Genomic DNA, 22330 nt, shown 5'->3' on the forward strand with positions numbered 1-22330 from the left:
GTGGTCTAACTGCCGAAGGGGAAGAAAAGTCTCCTCCTTTCTAAGAAATCTTGGAAAGCACTACTTGTTCTCAGAAAATTTCCAGAAAAGTTTAAAGTCAGTACATTCGCAAGCTGAAGATGATTCCTGAGTTCCAGGGAACTACTTCCCATGTTAATCAAGCCTTTTAACATTTTCCTGAGAGTATTTAGAGTGGGATCCTAGAATAACAGAATGTCACAGCTGCTTGGACCTCAGAGATCATTCTGGAACAATCCCTTGGTTTTTACAAATGAAGATGCTGTGTTGACAGAGGTAACTTGGCAAACAGCAAAGTACAAATAAGGTAAATGCTGGTTTGTTTGGATTTGTTTCCAGCAGACCCCAAGCGGCCCCCAAATACGGTTACTTATTGATGTACCAAAGTGTCACCCATAACAGCCAAATGAAGGAGCTCTGAGAGAAGCCACAGAGTCTGCAGGAGTAAGATCTTCACCTCTCCAGACCAATGACAACAATCTCTAGACAAACCTGACCAAATTCATCCCCACGAGCTTTCATACTGAGAATCAATTTTAATTAATGGCAAAATTCAACAGGAATCCCAAACCTTTCCTGGAAAGGCCAGGGTGAGCAGTCTAATTCAAATATTTTCCTCCCAAGTAATTTCACACTAACTCTTTCCTAAAATGCATTTTCTGGATCAACCTTTAAAATAAACATATGCTCTTCAAGCATGATAGAGAATGCTGAGTTACGTTTAATGCTTCTTAAATTAATAACAATCTTACATCAGGCAGGATTTCTTACGTTCGTTAAAGTTCTATTTCAACAAATACCAGGGACATAGGCAATAGATAATTATATGAAATGAGTGAGTCCGTGGCCAAGGCTTAGGTCATTGTGTTATTCTAGAAACGTGTTTTGCTGTTGTTGTAATCATATTTCTGGGTAGGGTCTTTTGAGTTTATGATTTAACTCCTCCATGGAGCTTGGACTCCTCCATGCAACTTTCCTGTATGTTCAAGTAAAAAGAAAGTGTAATCATTTTGGAATCACAGTACTGAAAAGAAGCATTTGTAAATCAACGTTTTTACATACAAATTGCTTTGCTGATCACTGGAGGCACAATCAGAGAAGTTAACAGATAGTCCCTGCTTTTAAATGGCTTCATTACCGATAAAACATTTGTCAGACTCACAGGCGGAATTGAAAGCTAAGAAAGTTCCAACAGGTTTAAATCTTTAGTGGCCATGCCATGTTTTCACCATTAGATGTCCTTTCACCCCCTTTTTCATAAAATATTTTCTTCTGGGAGCAACTTTCTACCCTATCTTCAGCAAGGATAGATCCAGGTTTTGTGAAGCTTCAAGTTTATACAATTTTGCAGAAATCACTTTAGAGAATAAAAATTATGAATACTAAATTATTTAGAGTAAGAAAAGACATCACAATACATTATAAATTTCAAAAAGCTGACCAGTACAAAAAACATCACAAAATCTTGAAAACTAACCTAATATATTTTTTTTACTCAATGTTCTGACACTCTCTGTAACGCTTTTCTCCTCTATGACATTGTTTGCTGGACCAAACTTTACCTGAAGCCGACTACCTCTGGATTTTTCTATTACGTAAGCCAATATTTCTCTTTATTGTTTAAGCTACTTTATTTGCATGAAATCCTAATTCGTACAAAGATATATGGAAAACTCATATTAAGCTTTAAGGATAGATGGACTTCAGCTCATGAAGAAAGGCACTAGAGGATTTATTCCAGCTTGCAAAGAATAGAATAGTTTGTGTAGTCACACAACAATTCCCTTCAATAGCAGAGGGAACTTAGAATCACCTAACTTTTAGCTCTATGTGATAAACATAATTGAACCACACAAGGATATGTGGGAAAATAAAAACATTTGTAAGGTCAGAACAATAAAACAAAGATTATTATTGCCTTTACCAAGTGTTTAGTAATTTGTCCTTAATGGGAAATGGTTCCATGGCTCCTTTGATGTGGTCATCCAGAATTAATCACTGCCTAGTACTACTTCGTTCCAGTGGAATAAGGAAACAGTCTGTGTAAAGATGAAAAAAAAGTGGGGAAAAGTTTAATTGACTAAAAACTGGTTTAATTAAAATCCATTAGGTAAGGGCTTTCCTTTTTTGTTATTCTTTGATTTTAACTCTTGTACATAGGAAACCATTGTAAGATTTAATTCATTTTTTAAGATGTATTTTATTTCTTTTTTTATTGCACTAACATTGGTTTATAACATTATATAAATTTCAGGTCTACATCACTATATTTTGATTTCTGTGTAGATTATATCATGTTCGCCACCCAAGACTAATTACAATCCATCACCCCACACACATGCCTCATCAACCCTTTCGCCCTCCTCCCTCCCCCTTTGCCCTCTGGTAACCACCAATCCAATCTCTGTTGCTATGTGATTGTTTGTTGTTGTTTTCGTCTTCTACTTATGAGTGAGATCATATGGTATTTGACTTTCTCCCTCTGACTTATTTCACTTAGCATAATACCCTCAAGGTCCATCCCTGTTGTCACAAATGTCAAGATTTCATCCTTTTTTATGGCTAAGTAGTATTCCGTTGTGTATATATACCACATCTTCTTTATGCATTCGTCCCTCGACGGGCACCTAGGTTGCTTCCAAGTCTTGGCTATTGTGAATAATGCTGCGATGAACATAGGGGTACATGTATCTTTATGCATTCATGTTTTCATGTTCTTTGGATAAATACCCAGCAGTGGAATAGCTGGATCATATGGTAGATCTATTCTTAACTTTTTGAGGAATCTACATACTGTTTTCCATAGTGGCTGCACCAGTTTACACTCCCCCCAGCAGTGTATGAGAGTTCCTTTGTCCCCACATCATCTCCAACACTTGTTATTTCTTGTCTCGTCAATTATAGCCATTTTCTGAGGTGATATCTCGTTGTAGTTTTGAGTTGCATTTCCCTAAGTAAGGGCTTTTCAAAAAGTGAATAGAAATCATACTATTCAACAAGCATTAGGTAATACAGCTTTGAGACGTAAATGTGCCAGGGGAAAACAACAGTTGCTCTGAGATAGAAAATTCTGTACCACCTTCTTCAGTATGGGGAAACAAATGGTCGTTTTGAAAGTGTGTGAGCTCAGTGTGGTTCTGTTTGGAATAATGACAGAAAGGAGCCGAAACAATAAATGCAGAATATGATTTGGAATGGAATCCTGCCGGGATTCTCTGTTTTATTACTGCCAGCTAAAGAGCAGAGAAGGCCAAGCACACTAGGTTTTAGCAAATCTTTTACAATTGTGGATTATTTAATGATGACCTTCTTGGATTCACCTGGAACCATAAAAGAGGAAAGGAACAGAATGACTTGAGAGGTTTACAAAAACAGTTAACATTTGGGATGGATTTTCTTCACAGTAGTCTGACAAAACAACTTCTCTAGTTACTGCTCATGATGGAAAAACAGATTCCGTGGCAGAATCCTGGCCCCATGGGGTGAGTCCTTGGAGAGCACCCCATCCAGAACACATTTTGCACATAAATTAGGGGACTTGTCGAAGCCCACACAGTTGGTAGCAGAGTTCATAGCAATGAATTCTGTGTAAGTTAAAAGTTACATAAAAAGGAGAGTTGAGCATAAGGAGAAATGTTTGAGTCTGTTCCAAGTTATAATATTTCTGCCTCCCATCCCCCTGCAATGCATTCGTCAGTTCTCACCACCTTCCTTCCCTACTCTCACCAGATACCTGAGAATACCCGCTGTTTCCCCAATTACTTCAATGTTAAAATTGAGACTTATTCTTGCAGAAAACTATACCTGCACAGGTTAGATGGTCCACGAGGGATCTCATCCATGATCACATCTTGACCTCCTAGCCCGGTGCCGGCTCTCAGCTCATGTTGGTCAAATGAATGCACTGCCACGAAATGTTCAGTGAAGCTTTCTCCTGTTCAGCTGGCCTTAAAGTTCTTTGGTTTTCAAAAATTGCTTGCCAGCCTGTCTTGCCAGTAGGCATGATGGTCTTTACTTGCCAATTCATTTATCTTCCACAGCACAACTTTGACCAGCTGTCCTTTATTAAAAGCAAAACTTCTCGTTCACCCCTTGCGTGACTGCCTTCAACCAACTAGCTCGTCTCAGCTGACCCTTACTTCTTATTGAACTGAGAACACAGCAGAGAAAAATTAGTAGGGAACTTTCACACACTCCCAGCACCACATCTAGCCACTCTCTGCCTTTATGCCTACTTACTCTGCTTTCCCACTGCTGTGAAGAACAAACTCTTCTTTGTTCTCCTAACTCAGGGCAGCCCTGCAACTTGTGTGCTGGGTCCCCATCTCCTCCCGCCTACTTAAGGATGTCAATCTTGCAGTTGCCTCCTCTCTCCCCCGAATTCCCCTCTCTACTTGGGATCTCTCATCTGCATTCAAGAATGTTGTAATATCTTGATCTTAGCAACCTCACTTGATTCCACATCTCTTCAAGCTACTGTCCTTTTTCTGTCTTGAGTCCACTGCAGTCAGACTTTTGCCCACACCAGCTCCATGTTGTCAATTCCTACAGTCAATTGTAAGTTAGCAGCATTGAACAGACAGGAAGCAAGGCCCCTACACTCCCCTGGTTTCCTCCTGTCTCAACAGCTATTCCTTCTCAGTGTCCTTTACTAGATCTTTTCCCCCTCTCCAATTTTCTAAATGTTAGGATGCTCTCAGAGTCTGTGGACCTCTTCTCAGTCTGCACGCACTCTCTCTTGAGTCTCACAATATTAAATATCATCCTTACTAATACCATCCTTACACTGATGGTTCCCAAATCGGTATCTTTAGCCCTGAGCTTTTCTTTAAAGCTCCAATATCTTGACATCTCCACTGGGAAGTCTGATTGGCACTTAAGCTTAAAATTTCAAAAATAGATTTCGTGATATTGATCTTCTCCCCAAAGCTGCTCATCCCCCAGTGTCCTGTATCTTAGTGAATGGTACCTTCAACCTCTTAGTTGTTTAGCCCCAACCTTTGGAATCTTCTTTGACGTTTCTTTTCCTCTCATGTGCTTTGTCTAAGCATCAGCAAATCATATTACCTTTACCTCCAAAACGGACTTCATTCCAACCACTTGTCACCATCATCCTTGCCACCACTCTCTGGTTCAAGTCACTTAATACTCCTCTGGACTATTGAAATGGCCTCCCAACCAGTCTCCCAGCTTTTGTCGTTGTTCCCTAACCCCAAGTCTATCCTCAACACAACAGCCAGGATGATCCTTCAAAAGTATGCAAATTGCTACCTTAGAGAAACTCTCACAAGAGGACGTATACCAGATATTTTAAGGCCCATCAGCATGTTTTTAAAACTCAAGTAAATTATCAGTTCAAAAAAATTTCCCTTGGGTTTGTGCTACATGCTTGTAAAAAATATTGACCAAAACCAAGGTACATAATGTATATACTCAACATCAATTATGTATTCATTTATTTTAATAAAAAATGAGTTTCAAACTGTCAAGACATTTGAGTATAAATATTGGCCTTTTCTTTAAAAAAAAAAAAAAAGCAGCAGTAGGGAGAGCCTCTATTTCTTTTATAGTCATATTATTAATCCCGCCAAACAGCGCCCCCCATGCTTCCTGCCTGCGAGTGTATAATAGTGCGTTTAACAAGCACTCACCTGAATTTACACAGTCATTTCAGAGGAAACTGCCTCCGAACCAGCACATGGTGAGGATGGCTGCTGCCCCAGCTGCGAGGCTTAGTGCTTGCAAGAGCTGATTTAAGCATTGAAAAGGACTTGGAAAATTCCAGATTTTCCCAGGTTCTGAGCACTTCTCCTCTTCCCGATATATTCAAAAGGCAAAGTCTTGCTCTATTCCTTCCGCCCCTCCAAAGAGGAAAGTTCTATGTGTTCCGTGGTGCAATTGCCCTGCAGAGAAACAGTTTGTACATTCCATGTGATTAATCTATAATTACAATGGTAACCAGAAGAGAATGGCAGCAACCAAGAGCCGGAAAAGCGTTGCAGACTTCTGTTTCTGGTAATGTTGCAGACTCGATTCCCTCGACAACCCTCCCCCTACGAAACAACTACAAATGCTCGATGAAGTTATTTAGATGTCTTAATATATGTACATTTAAATGTATAATAAAACATTAAATTGAGAGCTGTGCATGAGATACCAAGCAAGTTGTGAGACAGACTAAGATGAAGCTGTTCGACACAACTGGCCGAGAGCACAACCCACACTGCAGACACAAAACACTCCAGGAACTTTCCACGGGGAACCCCACTGGAGAGGGCTCGTGGAAAGATTTCCCCGGCAAGAGCTGCTGCCGCATCGTGAGCAGCAATGTCACCGTCTCACGAGTCTAGTAAGAGGAGCTTGCAGTAAGCCTCTCAGAAAGCTTGTTATGTGTCCCCTGAAATTGTAAGACACAGGGGACAGGTGACTCAGGGCTGAGGAGGCAAAGGCAGAGGTTATGGTTTTTGACCCGGGGCGACAGGGCAAAAAAGGAGAGTGCTCTTGTGTTGTGATGACCCTGCATTCCAAAATTTACATGGAAATGCAAAGCACCTAGAATAGCCAAAAATCTTTGAAAAAAAGGACAAAGTTGGAAGACTTGTGCTATCTCATTTCAAGAATTATTATCAAGCTACAGTAATTAAGACAGTGTACATTGGCGTAAAGGTAGACGTACAGTGCAATTGAACAGAAAGTCCAGAAACAGATTCACATAGACACAGTCACTTGTCTTTTGACAAAGATCCCAAGGCAACTCAATGGGCAAAGGATAGTATTTTCAACAATTCGTCAGCTGGTGGTGGAAAAATTGGATGGTCATATGCAAAAAAAAAAAAAAGAAAGAAAAAGAAGAAGGGTTGAAAAGAGAAAGAGAGACAATCTCAACCCTTACCTCACACTATCTATAAAAATTAACTTGAAATGGATCAAAGACATAAACATGAGAGTTGAAATTATAAAACTTCTAAAAAATAACTATACTAGTCATCTGTTGCTGAGTAACAATATTACCACCAACTTAGTGGCTTAAGACAATACACGTTTGTTATCTCACAACTGCGGTGGGTCAGGAGTCCAGGCATGGGCAGGCCAGTCCTCTGCTTAGGGTCTCACAAGGCTGCGGTCAAGACGTCAACCGGGCTGTGGCGTCATTCAAGGCTCAGTTGGGGACAGTTATTGGCAGAATTCTGTTTCTTGCAGTTGTAGGACTGAGGATTTCAATATCTTGCTAGCTGTTGGCCAGAGGCCACCCTCAGTTCCTAAATACCACTCACAGTTCCTTACCATGTGAATTCCCCAACACGACCACTTGCTTCCTAGAAACCAGAGAAAAAGAGATCCAAGCAAAGTGGACGCTAAAATCTTAAGTCACATAATCATGTAATGACACATAATTGCATACATCCCTATAGTTCTGTTATATTCTGTTTATTAGAAGCAAGCCACGTGTCCTGCCCATACTCAAGGCTAAAAGCAATAGAATAACTGAAGAAAATATATAGATTTTCTGCATTGATGGAGAAAAAATGTACATGACCATACAAATCCTTTGTTTGTTTAAAAAGCAGTTCTACTTAAAGGAAGATGGGCACGATGTTAGCTCAGGGCCAGGCTTCCTCAGCAAAAAGAGGAAGACTGGCGGTAGTTAGCTCAGGGCTAATCTTCCTCAAAAAAAAAAAAAAAAGAAGTAGTTCTACATATTTCTTGTATACTGAGTATCTTTTCCACGTATACTTTCTTTTTTTGTTGAGGTATAATTGACATACAACATTATATCAGTTTCAGATGTAGAACATAACCATTTGATATTTGTATATATTAGGAAATGATGACCACAGTGAGTCTAGTTAACATCCATCACCATATATAGTTACAGAATTTTTTTTCCTGCAATGAGAACTTTTAAAATCTACTCTCTTAGCAACTTTCAAATATGCAGTACAGTATTATTAACTATAGTCACCACGCTGTACATTACATTCCCATGACTTAATTATTTTATAACCAGAAGTTTGTACCTTTTGACCCCTTCACTCATTTCTCCCATCTCCACCTCCGCCTCTGGCAACCAGCCATTTGTTCTCTGTCTGTGAGCTTCATTTTCTGTTGTTCCAGTTCTTGGTGTTTTTTTTTTCAATTCCACATGTAAGTGAGATCATACGGTATTTGTCTTTCTCTGTCTGACATTTCACTTAGCACAGTGCCCTCAAGGTCCATCCAGGGGCCAGCCTGGTGGCGCAGTGGTTAAGTTTGCACGTTCTGCTTTGGCAGGCCAGGGTTTGCCAGTTCGGATCCTGGATGTGGACCTACGGACCACTTGTCAAGCCATGCTGTTGGCAGGTGTCCCACATATAAAGTGGAGGAAGATGGGCACGGATATTAGCTCAGGGCCAATCTTCCTCAGCAAAAAGAGGAGGATTGGCAGCAGATGTTAGCTCAGGGTTAATCTTCCTCAAAAAAAAAAAGTCTATCCATGTGGTTGCAAAAGGCAGAATTCCATTCTTTTTTACGGCTGAATAATATTCCATTGTATATGTATACTGCATTTTCTTTACCTATTCATCCATCGATAACACTTAGGTTGTTTCCATACCTTGGCCATTGTAAATAATGCTACAATGAGCCTAGGGGTACTGTAGTCACCAGGCTGTAAACAACACCCCCAGGACTTATTTATTTTATAACCGGAAGTTTGTGCCTCTTGACCCCCTTCACCCATTTCACTCACATCTCCATCCCTAACCTCTGGCAACCTCCAATCTGTTCTCTGTATCTATGAGCTTGGTTTTGGGGTCTTTTTTTTTTTAGATTCCATATGTAAGTGAGATCATACGTATTTGTCTTTCTCTGTCTGACTTATTTCACTTAGTATAATGCCTTCAAGTTCCATCTATGTTGTTGCAAATGGCAAGATTCCATTCTTTTTATGGCTGAATAGTATTCCACTGTATATGTATGCTATATTTTCTTAATCTATTTATCCATCAGTAACACTTAGGTTGTTTCCGTATCTTGGCTATTGTAAATATTGCTGCAATGAACATGGAGGTGCATGTATCTTTTTGAGTTAGTGTTTTCATTTTCTTTGGATAAATACCCAGAAGTGGAATTTCTGCATCTTATAGTAGTTCTATTTTTAATTTTTTTGAGAACTCTCCCTACTATTTTCCATAGTGGCTGCACCAATTTACATTCCCATCAACAGTGCACAAGGGTTCCCTTTTCTCCACATCCTCGCCAACACTTGTTGTCTCTTGTCTTTTTGATAATAGCCATTCTAACAGATGTGAGGTGATATCTCATTGTGATTTTGATTTGCATTTCCCTGATGATTACTGATGTTGAGCATCTTTTCATGAACCTGTTGGCCATCTGTATGTTTCCTGTAGAAAAATGTCTATTCAGATCTTCTTTCCATCTTTTAGCTGGATTGTTTGTTTTTGCTATTGAATTGTATGAGTTCTTTATATATTTTGGATATTAACCCCTTATCAGGTATATGATTTACAAATAGTTTATCCCATTCAGTAGGCTGCCTCTTCATTTTGTTTATGGTTTCCTTTGCTCTGCAGAAACTTTTTAGTCTAATGTAGTCCCATTTCTCTGTTTTTGCCTTTGTTGCCTTTGCTTTTGGTGTCAAAGCCAAAAAATCATCACCAAGACCAATGTCAAGGAGCTTGCTGCCTATGTTTTCTTCTAGGAATTTTATGGTTTCCGATATTACATTCAAGTCTTTAATTCATTTTGAATTAATTTTTGTGTATGGTGTAAGATAGGGGTCCAGTTTCATTCTTTTGCATGTGGATACCCAGTTTTTCCAACACCATTTATTGAAGAGCCTCTCCTTTTCCCCATTGTATATTCTTGGTTCCTTTGTCACAAATTAATTGATCATATGTACGTGGCTTTATTTCTTGGCTTTCTATTCTGTTCCATTGATCTATGTGTCTGTTTTTATGCCAATACCATAGTATTTTGATTACTCTAGCTTTCTAATATAGTTTGAAATCAGGAAGCATGATGCCTCCAGCTTTGTTCTTCTTTCTCAAGATTGCTTTGGCTATTCCGAGTCTTCTGTGGTTCCATACAAATTTTAGGATTATTTCTTCTACTTCTGTGAAAAATGTCCTTGGAATTTTGATAGAGAGAGCATTGAATCTGTAGATTGCTTTGGGTAGTACAGACATTTTAACAATATTAATTCTTCCAATCCACGAGCACAGAATATCTTCCTATTTATTTATGTCTTGAGTTTTTTTTCATCAATGTCTTATAGTTTTCAGTACACAGGTCTTTCACCTCCTTGGTTAAATTTATTCCTAGGTATTTTTTAATGCAATTATATATGGTATTCTTTTCTTAATTTCTCTTTCTGAGAAGTAATTATTAGTATATAGAAATGCAACAGATTTCTGTATGCTGATTTTGTATCCTGCAACTTTACTGAATTCATTTACTAGTTCTAACAGATTTTTGGTGGAGTCTTTAGGGTTTTCTATATATAACATGATGTCATCTGTAAATGGTGACATTTTTTACTTCTTCCTTTCCAATGTGGATGTTGTTTATTTCCTTTTCTTGCCTAATTGCTCCGGCTAGGACTTCCAATACTATGTTCCAATACTATATTGAATGAAAGTGGCAAGAGTGGGCAACCTTATCTTTCTGCTTTTCACCATTGAGATTTCACCATTGAAAAATCATCCATGTATGGTTCTTATTTTCCTACTTACCTCTTAAGTTCCTGAAGAATGGGGAGTATCTTATGCTTTGTAAGTCCCAAAGTGCCCAGCAGCAGTGTCTCACATGCATTAAGTACTCAAGAAATACTTGGCCATAGAGTCAGCTTGGCACAAGGGAATGTGTGCAGTCTTACGGGATCAGGGGAAGGTTAATTCAAATCCCAGTCTGTCATTTACTAGTCGGGTAAACTCAAATAGTTGCTTAACGTCTCCAAGCCTCAGTTTCCCTATATAACCTCGTAGCTTGGAGATAAAATGAGATAACGTGTTTAAACTGCCTGACATTCACCAACGGATAGCAATTACCGCTATTTATTGATGTGAATAACTATAAAATGTTATCAATGAGTAAGTTTTAACATTAAATGGAAACTTAAAATGCCAGCCTTCTGTGATGGATATTTCTTCTCATCTGCGAAAACATCGGGATTCTTCTTGACTGTTGCTCCCCTTGTGTAAGGACAGCCCCACCCAGATGTATCTGCTCTAAGGTGTGCCAGCAATGAAATGACCCTTTTTGCCAACCGACTTCTGCAGACCATCTTTTCCCTTAAACAAACTTTCTCAAAACGAGTCTGAACAATTGCTATATAAAATATATGTGTCTTCTAAATTCTAATTGGATTAATACTTCTGCCACAAGAGGGCACAGGATGACCGTGAATACTGTGTAAGACGCGGCAATCCTAAAAGTTAATATCTCACTGAGTTCTAGGAATTGTTTTGACTTGAATATTGTTTTTATATACTTGAATTCATTTTGTTCTTTAAAGCAAGAACAATTGAAAGCAGAGAATTTCCACTATTTCATTCTGGAAAATCTTTTTTCAGGACATAACTGGTTAATAACAAACTTAGCATCATTCTTCTCTGTTTAAATACTATGATTCATCTCCTTGCTGGGAGTCATTTCCTGTAGGGCCTCAAGACGCCTTCTAGCTCCAAATTACTGTCCATTCCCAGTTCTTATTATGTTTCCTGCAGGCCGTCAAGTTCATGGGTTTTATTACAGCCTTGCAAATTAGTAGAAAAAATTTACTAGCCCATAAACATTTTATCAGCTTCATCTTGTTCCTGGGAGCAGATGGGTAACAAAATAGCTGAAAGTGCTATTATGCATAACTTACTCATAGTATGAAGCTAATGATTGTTATGCAACCCATTTGTAGCTTTTTATTTTCTCCTTGCAAATGGTGTGCATGGACAGTGGATGTGGGCATGAATGTAACCAAATAAACCTGTTGCCCAACATTGCATGCAGTCTGCAGCATGCTCAGCAAGAGTGATGCATATGCAGATGGATATCATTGACAAACGGAAATCACATTTTAAGAGAAGTCCCACTGGCCCCTGCTCAAGAGAGGCCATTACTGGCCAGAACATGCCTGTTCCCTCCTCTTCCTCCTTGACCCTCTGCTCCTCCTACGCTGCACCCGGACACCCAGAGGGAGAGTGGACAGAACCTTGGCCCACTATTTTACAAAGGTTTCTGGTCTCCAAACTGAGATGGATGCTTCCGCACTCAGGAAGCTAGCGTCTATGTGGTATGTGCAGTGGTCCGAGTCACTGTCTACTCTGCCCCTTTGCAAAGTCACATGTGTTTCTTTGCAGTTGCCATGCCCATTTCAACTTAGACTTCATGTTCTGTGCCAGCCTTAATGTAGCTGAGGGTAAATGCCCTTACCCCTATATTTTGGGACTGGCTGCCCCTTTCTGTAAGAGTAGCTGTGGCTCTGTCTCCTTCTCTTTCACACCAGTTATGGCTCTGCCCAGTCACACTGGTCCGCCACCCAGAACAGGGTGGCAGGTGACCCACACAATTATTAACAATGGAAGCAGATGTAAAAGAAAAGTAGCTCCCTGTAGGCAACAGGCAGTGAGGACAACCGTGGAGAAGAGGCAGATGCCTTTTCAACTACCAGCACCTTTCCCATCTTAGTTCAAGGCTCTGAGGAAGTCAATGGGAGTCTGACTGGCCCCATTATTGGGCATTGGCTCCTGATTTGGGGCCGGACAGCTGGCAGTAATAGGATGGGGTGGCTGAGACCAGGATCCACAGTGGGTCCTAGTCCCTGGCTGCCAAGCAGAATGTGAGGATGCTGACAACATGACCTTCAAGACAGATTTCAGGACCAGTTTTTCCCAATGGATGTGCTGAGAGAGGTTAAGAGATGTCCCGTGAAAATAAAGTTCAAAGTTCCTTTGCTACAGGACTCCCCAGAGCCTTTAATATGCCGAAGCTTGTATCTCCCAAAGGGAGATATTATTTTACCAGAAAACTTCTTTCTGAGATAATGTCATACAAACCCAGTGTTTTGAGTTATACACATGGGAACTGTTTTTCTAATCATCTAATTTGGTCCAATTATTCGAAAAGAAAAAAATCACAATGTGTTGTTCCTTATAAAACAAGAACAGAAATTGTTTTATGTGTGACCAAAATTTAAAAAAAGGTTGAGGAGTACCTCTAGGGGGTTATCAGGAGATTGGAGGGGCATTATCACTATAGATCTGCAAATACCTAGAGTCCCAATGACGGATACAAAGATTGCCTTTGATCCAGGTACATCCTTATTTCAACAAGCTTGCAATGCTGCTTGGATGTCACCTTGTAAGAATTCCCAAGTTCTAGAAACTGGTTTAGAGGTAACCTTGCCCATGGCGCGATGAACGAATAAATGAAGGGGCTCAGTGTTTGTTAGGCAGGATTTGAACGTCTGATATCTCAAGGAGATATACCCAACGACTGTCTATGCTTAGTGAAGTATGAGAGACTGCCCTTTCTAAAAGTCACAGGCTAGACTATCCGCCACGTATAAATCAACACAAGTTGACGAGCTGAAAGAAGCTAAACCGATTAAAAAGAAGCACGTTGTGGGCAAATAAAATCCCAGGAAAACCTGAAATAACACAAGTTGGTGGTGTCACCATTGTCTTACATAATAAGAATCGCTGTGGTAGCACACGAGATGAGGATGCAGGGAAATGTTTTGCCTGGGTCCTTTTGCAGGTTGGGGAGTGTTTTTCACTCGTCCACAACATTTTCAGGAATCCTGATGATCTTGCTTTGCTCTGGACCATGAGGGTGATCATGAAGGATGATGTCCTTAGATTATGTCTTAAGAAGTGGGGATTGGCAAGAATTATCTTCTGAATTCCAAGTACTAGAGGAAACCAACCATTAATGTTCAGGGCTCCAGGATAGATGACAATAACTAAGTCCATATCTAATTCTGTTCATGTGATCCAGCCACAAACCTATAGACACATTGCACCTATAGAAATTTTCTCTAGAGTATCTTGTGTGAGTACCTGTGTTGAATTGACCCAAAGGGTGACCTGCAGAGTTCTGACCTGGTACCAAACTCAGCCATCTCTTCTGAGAAACCAAAGTCTGACCTCAAGACAAAAAAAACAGAAACCGGAGAAAGAAGGAAAAAAACAAAAACTTAATCTCCTCCAGAAACCTAGCGAGAGGGACGAGGCACATACCAGTACTTGTGGCCACACGGAGAGAGGACTTAAATGGCCCGGGAAAAAAATGTGCCATTCTAAGTGGAGAAGAAAACAGCTATTGTCTAACACTCAAATAAAAAATACTGTATAAACAGCTAACAGCTGCTTTCCAGCCTTTGCTTTTTAGAGCAAAAGCCAATAAAAGAAAAGACATACTCTTTCAAATGTGGTTTTCCTTCAGGGCCCAGGTTTTCTACAACTAATTTCCAGCCCCGAAGTAGGCCTTGTTTCGGATCATTTTGTTTTGAAGACTTGAGAAAGCTACAAAGTTGAGTACAGAGCCACAGGTCTAGATGGAGGCTCAGACAGACAGACTTTGCTGTCTACACCGGGGGAAGGTGTATTCAGATCAGAGGGGATCTTAGTGTTAAGAAACAGAAGCCAGTACTCTCAAAACCCTCCTCAGTGAGTGGATATCTAAAGGGAAAAAACATTCACTTTGCACGCAGAAGTAGAAAACAAGGTGCATCTCTTTGAGATTTTGTTGTTGGGTCCCAGCATCCTTAACTACAAGATTATCAAGGAGAGTAAATGACATGGTCCATTCATTCATTGTCCACGTATAAAAGCCACCTGATAAGACCAGGAGGACTCTAATGAGCACCCATCTGGTAAATAAGGAAATTACAGGGGACTTTCAAAAGGGATATTCATATGAAAAATTACTAGCTAAGTCTTATAATTATGAAGCCAGAGGGACAAAATAACAGTGAGAGGAGGCCCGGTTTATAAACAGAAACTCAAAGATAAGGCCTTGCTTACTCCCTCCTGGGGCCTCTGTTAACGCTGTTTACTCCACCTTCAACACCAGCTTCAGTCCCTTAAAGGAAATCTTATACTTACTTTGGGTATCAGCTCTTCATTCATCTCTAACTTTTTAAATTATATATAAAAATTTATGTATGTGTGTGTATGTGTTAACACATACATGTATATGAAGAGAGACAGAACTTTAAAATTTTCTCTAATTATTTCTTATATCTTTATTTTAAATTTTGAAGCGCAGGCTATGTCTCCTGCACGTGTCTATTTTGCTGCTGTGTCCGTATTTCCTGAATATTGTGAACACGTGACATCCATTCCCAGCAGAATGGCAGAGCAGACCCTCTGAAGGCCCTCCCGCTACAATTCTACTAGATCCTGAATACAATGGGGTTTTTAACGTGTCCTGCTGGGCCTGCAGATAGCAAAGGAAGCCTCCAGAGCCCAAAGAACCAGAGCTGAGATCCCAGCAGGAGGTGGTAAGTGCAGGACAACATCAGACACTAAGCCCTGGGCCCATTGTGAGGTGTGAACACCAGACTGAAGTCTTCCACTGTAAATCCTGACCCTTGAAGGGGCCAAACCAGCCCTCGGTGTCATGGAGGAAGCAAATGGAAACCTCTTCTAGAACAAACAACTCCAACTTAGGCCCTCAGGACTCCCACAGACAGAGCGAAATGAATTCAGAATGAAAGATCGTCCAACAGCAAGAAAATAAGGCACCACGTACAAGAGAAAACAGAAACAACCACTTTGGTACTGGAATTATCAAATGCAAGATGTAAAATATTACATACGAAATATTTAAAGGAATCCAGGATGGAGTCACAATTGTGTGCAAATACCAAGAGTCTATGAAATACGACCAGGCAGACATTTATAAATGAACAATATAATCATTGAAATTAAGAACTCAAGGCTGGATTAAGCGATAAATAAGACCCAGTTGAAAAGAGAATCAGTTAACTAGCGTGTCTGAAGAAATTACCCAGAATGCAGCACAGAGAGACAGGAAGATAGAAAATATGAAGACAGTGTTAAAACACAGAGGGTAGAGTGAGAAGATTTAGTATACTAATCATAGGAGTCCCAGAAAATACTAGAGAGAATGGGTGAAAAGGTAATATTGAAAGAGAGAGTGACGGAGAATGTCCGGAACCGCTTGCTGTGAATCCACAGATACAGGAAGCACGATATACACTACAATAAAGGCCAGCATTCTTTTTAAATTCTACACTCAGACACATTGCACTAAAACTGCAGAAGGCTACACTCAAAAGGAGGGTCTTATGGGCAAGAAGCAGAAAAAACACAGGTCACCTACAAAGAAACAATTAGGTTGTCAGCAGACATTTTTATACAGCACCAGAAACCAGAAAACTGTAGAACAGTATCTTCAAAGCGATAAGAGACAATAACTGAGAATTGCATGTGCAGCAAAACTACTTTTAAGAATGTGTGAAATAAAGAATTTTTAGATAAACATCATACATGATCAAAAAAACAAAGAACACGGAGGGTGCTATGCTTAAGCTTCTTTCTGGGACATCACACCAAGAATGCTTTTTTGTGAAAAGAAGATTTAAGTACGAGGTTAACATTTACTTAGTTGAATGACAAAGAGGGCCTTTCGTGCTCCCTGACTCTCTGGGAATTCAGGAAACAATTGAGTTATTGGTGGCTTAAAATGTCAGAAAGCAGAAATCACAATGCACTTCCCACTCTCAATTACTTGAAGCATTGTCTGATTTTGAGGCTATTTTTGAGAACTAAAATGTTTTTCTAGTATATATTGTGTAGTTTCCACGTGCTTAGCGTGACTAATGCATTAGTCACAAGTTACAATATGAGACTTTCAAGAAAAGACAGACTTGGTCTCTGGAATGATTTTATTCCCAACACTTAGTCCCCCGACTTCAACCAATTCTTGCCCCCGCCCCGAGACTGGCTCTGCTCTGGGCAGGAGGTACCTCCTCAGAGGACCTGCTGCTTCTTGAAGTCTTTCCTTCAGTCAAAATCTCCATCCTCCTTCTGGGGCAGACATTCCCCCTGTATTTCTCATCCCCTTTCCTGTAATCTTTTATCTTCCAGTGGGAAAATGGGTGAGCCCAGCTGCTAGAGAAGTATGAAAGGGAGAGACAAGGGGAAAAATTAGGTGAGGTTGATGCAACCTCAACAAAGATGTTTTAAGCTGTGCTTTTTGCTAAATGGAAAAATGGGAACCAACCCAAATATCTCCAACAATTAGGAGCTAGCTATGCAAACATTAGCATATGAATAAAACGGAATATTATATTGCCATGTATGATGATAAATGTAAGACTGTGTGGACAGTGGCTACATGTGGCTTATGGGACTACATCAAACTGTTTGTGTAAACTAATGTCAAACTCATAAACATAGAGCACAGACTCAATCATGCACAGGGGTTATAACTATGTAAGAATCATGTAGATGCAGAGCTAAGAATTGAAAGAAGATATAGAGCCTTTAACTTACAAAATAATCTATTATTTATTTATTAGGATTTATTAAATTTATGGTGAAAGTGTTTTTATGTTGTTTTTGTTGCTCTCGTGATTCTTATATTTTTTCCATATAAAGAAGGCTACATTTTTATTTTAAATGGTGGACTAAAAAACTATGGTGAACATGGGCCAGGCTGGTGGTCTGACAGTTAAGTTCACATGCTCCACTTCAGTGGTCCAGGGTTCACTGGTTTGGATCCTGGGCACAGACCTATTCACCACTTATGAAGCCATGCTGTGGCAGGCATCCCACATACAAAGTAGAGGAAGATGGGCACAGATGTTAGCTCAAGGCCAATCTTCCTCAGCAAAAAGAGGAGGGGTGGCTGTGGATGTTAGCTCAGACCTAATCTTCCTCAAAGAAAAAAAAAATATGGTGAACATACTAGTTAGAATCCAAACAGGAGACAGAAAACACACAGTAATTTCTACAAGCAAAGTCAACTATAAAGAATTATTAACAGGGGCCAGCCAGGTGGCACAGCAGTTAAGTTTTCTTGTTCTGCTTCTCGGTGGCCCAGGGTTTGCCAGTTCAGATCCCGGGTGCAGACATGGCACTGTTTGGCAAAAGCCATGCTGTGGTAGGTGTCCCACGTATAAAGTAGAGGAAGACGGGCATGGATGTTAGCTCAGGGCCAGTCTTCCTCAGCAAAAAGAGGAGGATTGGCAGTGTTTAGCTCAGGGCTAATCTTCCTCAAAAAAAGAAGAAAAAAAAAAAAAGAATTATTAACAGGGAATGGGAGTAACCAGAGATTGGTTTGTAAGAAGTAAAGCTAGCACTGAGGAAAACAGGAATAGCAGACACGGAGAGCAGCTGTCACCCCTAAGACTGAGATAGAACATTCAGGAAAAGGCTGCCTCTTCCCAGGGGTGAGATCTAGACCTCATTGGGGTGTGTACAGCCGGGGCTTTCTGGGTAGTGGGAAAGTTCATAAGGGGCCACACTGGTAAGACCTTCCAGAAGCCTGCTCTCTGGAGTGCTCAGAAAGCCATCCATGGGTGGGGTACCATGTCCCAGAAATCACTGCAAAGTTACCTGGTGGGATGCCAGGGAAGCCATCCAAGGGGAGGTACCCCACTTTGGGCACCTTGTTGTGAAGCCTCCAAGGGGGGCTCCCCAACAGAAATCATTCACAGGGAGGTGTCCACAGAAAGGCACCACTGCTGCTGGCCGCCTGCACAAAAGGCTGTGCGTGCCGCAGGAGCCTGACGAAGCAAGCCCACTGCAGCCAGGAAGAGAGCCCCCACTTCTCCCAGTCCCCCACCAGGAGCCTCTACTGACAAAGCTTCACACCACGCTCGCTGGCAAAGGAGAACTGCCTACGGGGTCCAGGTCCATTACCGCAGAGCTAGTAATGAAGGGTGCATTTGGAGCTGAGAGGCAACAGATCGGCAACTGTCACAGTGAATTAAGCTGATGGCTATACATATGTTCACGCCCGCTTGAAGCCCTGGATTTTCCCATCAGAGAGACAAGCTCACGCAGGAAGCCTGAGCTGCTATCAGACAGCTGAGCAACAAGGTTCTTAGCCTCCTTTGGTGCAATATCTTTTATGAAAGCCCACTAGCTTGCCATGTTAATCATTTCTTGTCTACACCAAGGCAGGCTGCTCCAGAATCTCCCCAGTCTTGTGATTTAAAAAATATATATAGGGGCCAGCCCCGTGGCTAAATGGTTAAGTTCGTGCGCTCCACTTGGGTGGCCCCGGGTTTTGGCGGTTCGGATCCTGGGCACTGACATTGCACCACTCATCAAGCCATGCTGAGGCGGTGTCCCACATAGCACAACCAGAGGCACTCACAACTACAATATACAACCATGTACTAGGGGGGCTTTGAGGAGAAGAAGAAAGAAAAAAAAAGAAAAAGAAGATTGGCAACAGATGTTAGCTCAGGTGCCAATCTTTAAAAAAAAAAAAAAAAAATATATATATATATATATAGCAATGCAAATATGTTTTTCAGGTGTGTCAAGGAAAATAATGAATTAAGAATACTGTAAATAAGTTTAGTAGCTAAATAAATGCCAGTCAAGGTTGTAAAATTTCTGCAACATACTCTTTGACAATATAGTGACCAAGGTCCTGGGCTCTGAGCCACCTACTAATTGTGTAACCTTAGACAAATTACATCACCTCTCTGTGCCTCATTTTCCCCATCTGTAAAGTGGGGATGATAGTACCTAATTCAGAGAATGGTTGGGAGGATTAAGTGAGTTAATACATGTATAGCTTTTAGGACAGGGTGGCACATAGCACATAGTAAGCACTTTAGAGCACATAGTACGCACTTTATATGTCAGGTATTATGAATAGTTGAGAATGGTTAACACGCACACCCGTTTATGCTAGACCCCTCTCAAGTCCTCTACAATCTCCCTCACTCTCCTTCCTTAGAATAATGACCTTCCTCATAAATACTGCTCCTAAGGGACACCCGGGCACAGTGCAACCGCAGACTCACGCAGTGTAGCCCCTCAATTCCACTGGGCACGCAGGACACCAGCTTGTTCTTCTATCATCAACTCTGGACAGAAAGGCCGAAAGCCAAGACAAGTAAACTGGCCCCCACATAACTGCTCCAAACAGCTTGGGGCCTGGCAGTACCAGTGGAAGAGCTTGAAAAGAAAAACAACCAAAAACAACGCACAGGCTTGTCTTTGTCATGGCTGACCCAGCTCACAGCCAGGCACGGAAACAGAGCAGCTTTATGAGAAAATGCCTTTCTTTCCACGCAGTAATTGAATCCAGTTGTGGATTGAGGTTGTACATTAGTGGGGTTTAAGAAAGTTTTGCCTCAGATACGTCGACTCCAGCTGAATAATCTTTTATTTCTGTTAAATACTCGTTGAGCAGGGTGTTAAAACATCCAGGCGCAATATAAGCCTTTGGAATCCGGCTCTCACACTCACCCCAGAGAGATGCTGGGAATCCTTTAGGCTCTTCAAAAACTAAACCTCCTGGGTGGAGTCCAGGACACCCCTCTGGACACTGAATTCTGCTTTGTAGCAAACAGTGTTTGGGGTAGTTTTAAGGCAGCTGAATGCTTAGAACACTTTAGACGTCCACATAATTCCTCTTCGAGGGGGCTCTCCTTGTCTCACAACTGGCTTTCTCCTGAAGAATCCTAAGGGGGAAGAGCTTGCTTGTGGCCGGGACAGGAGGTTTCAGACTCTGATTTGGTTGCATCTTGTCCTGTGGCTATTGCTGCCTGCTGACAGCATGCTTTGCTCTGTTAATGAAATGAAACAGTCCCTGTTCTAAACTGCCACCCACATCAGGACAGTAAGTCTCACACCGCCCAGCTGGAGTCCTGCTCCGGAGCCCTCGGGGGTACAGATTCCAAGGTCTTATCCAGAAGCTCTTCAGCAAGGCCTGCATTTGAAAATTGTTAATTACTTCGGTAGTCTTGCAATCATGAGACGCTCCACGTGGGAAGTGGAATGGGATATGGGTTAAGTTAAAAAAGAGCAAAGTTTCTTTTACAGACATAAAAGCGAAAGAGGTTATTGGGCACCCACTGTGTGTGCTCAGGCTTCTGGAGGCTTCGCTGTGCGGCACCATCTCTCCCGTTCTCAGGCACTGTATGAGCTTCCAGCTTCTCCCTGAGAAAGGCTTTTCCACCCATATGGGTCAGGATGCTGGGCAAGGAATAAATGGCTCACTCAAACACAGGAGAGAATCGACTAAAGGGACAGTCATCTCTCCCTGGTTGCTGGGAGCCCACCTCCCCGTGAGATCCCCTCTGTCACTGGAAGTCAGAAGGACTGGGATAGTCGAAATCAGCAGCTGACATGCAGAGCACTTAAGATGGAGGGCCCATCTCCAGGCCTCCCCAGAGCTCTCCCCTTTGCCACCTGCTGCCCAGCTTGGTCACAGGCCCCCTTGTCACTTGGTCTGTGGGGACAAGCACCAGGTGCAAGCTCCCAGGGATGATCTTCCCTAGAAACTCCTGGGGACCACGTTGGCTCCACTGTCACAGCTTAAAAGATGGAAGGTGGGAGAGAGAGACATCAGTACTGTAATCTTGGTTGATTTTCTAAAATTGAGTGGGAAAGAGAAAGGAAAAAATGAAGACAAAGGGAAATTATTTCTGTGAGTGAAATCCTGTTCTGTTTATTTGAGCCCAAAGTTTCTATACTAATAACTAAGTGCTGGCCCGTGCAGGCCCTGGGCTGGACACAGACAATAAGATGCCCCAGGTCTGTGTCAGGACCCCAGGCTATGGCCAAATATCCTCCCCTGCACCCCAGAGTCCCCACCCCCGTATTAGTCTACTAGGCTTCTGTATCAAATCCCACAAACATAGTGTCTTAAAGCAATAGAAATGTGTTCTCACAGTTCTGGAGGGGAGAAGTCTGAAACCAACGTATGGAAAGGCCATAACCTCTAGGGGCTATAAGGTAGAATCCTTCCGGGCCCCTGCCAGCTTCTGGAGACACCAGGCACTCCCCAGCTTGTGACTGTATCACTCCCATCTCTGCCTTTTTGTTCACATGGGCTTCTCCTCCTCTCTCTGTCTCCTCTTCTGACTCTTGCAAGGGCACTTGTCACTGGATTTAGGGCTCACTGTATAATCCAGATGATCTTATCTCAAGATCCTTTAATTACACCTGCAAAGACTCTCTTTCCAAATAAGGTCACATTCACAGTTCCAGGGGTTAGGATGTGCACATATCTTTTTGGACACCACCAGTCGACTCACTGCACACCCCCATCTTCATTCTCTCCCTCCCTCTGGATCCTCACACTCAATCTAGAAACA

General features: G+C 41.5%; 1 long non-coding RNA gene across 1 annotated transcript; it reads right to left on the bottom strand.

Moving 5' to 3' along the window:
• Window positions 1-721: 721 nt before the first annotated feature.
• On the bottom strand, window positions 722-20159 carry LOC139073373 (uncharacterized). Its single transcript, XR_011522027.1, has 5 exons — window positions 20030-20159; window positions 5670-5921; window positions 3823-4168; window positions 1943-2057; window positions 722-994 (listed from the first exon to the last, which is right to left on the bottom strand). It is a non-coding gene; the product is annotated as an uncharacterized lncRNA (long non-coding RNA).
• Between the last annotated feature and the right edge of the window lie 2171 nt (window positions 20160-22330).

This window comes from Equus przewalskii, chromosome 9 (assembly GCF_037783145.1).
Source record: "Equus przewalskii isolate Varuska chromosome 9, EquPr2, whole genome shotgun sequence".
NCBI classification, from domain to species: domain Eukaryota; kingdom Metazoa; phylum Chordata; class Mammalia; order Perissodactyla; family Equidae; genus Equus; species Equus przewalskii.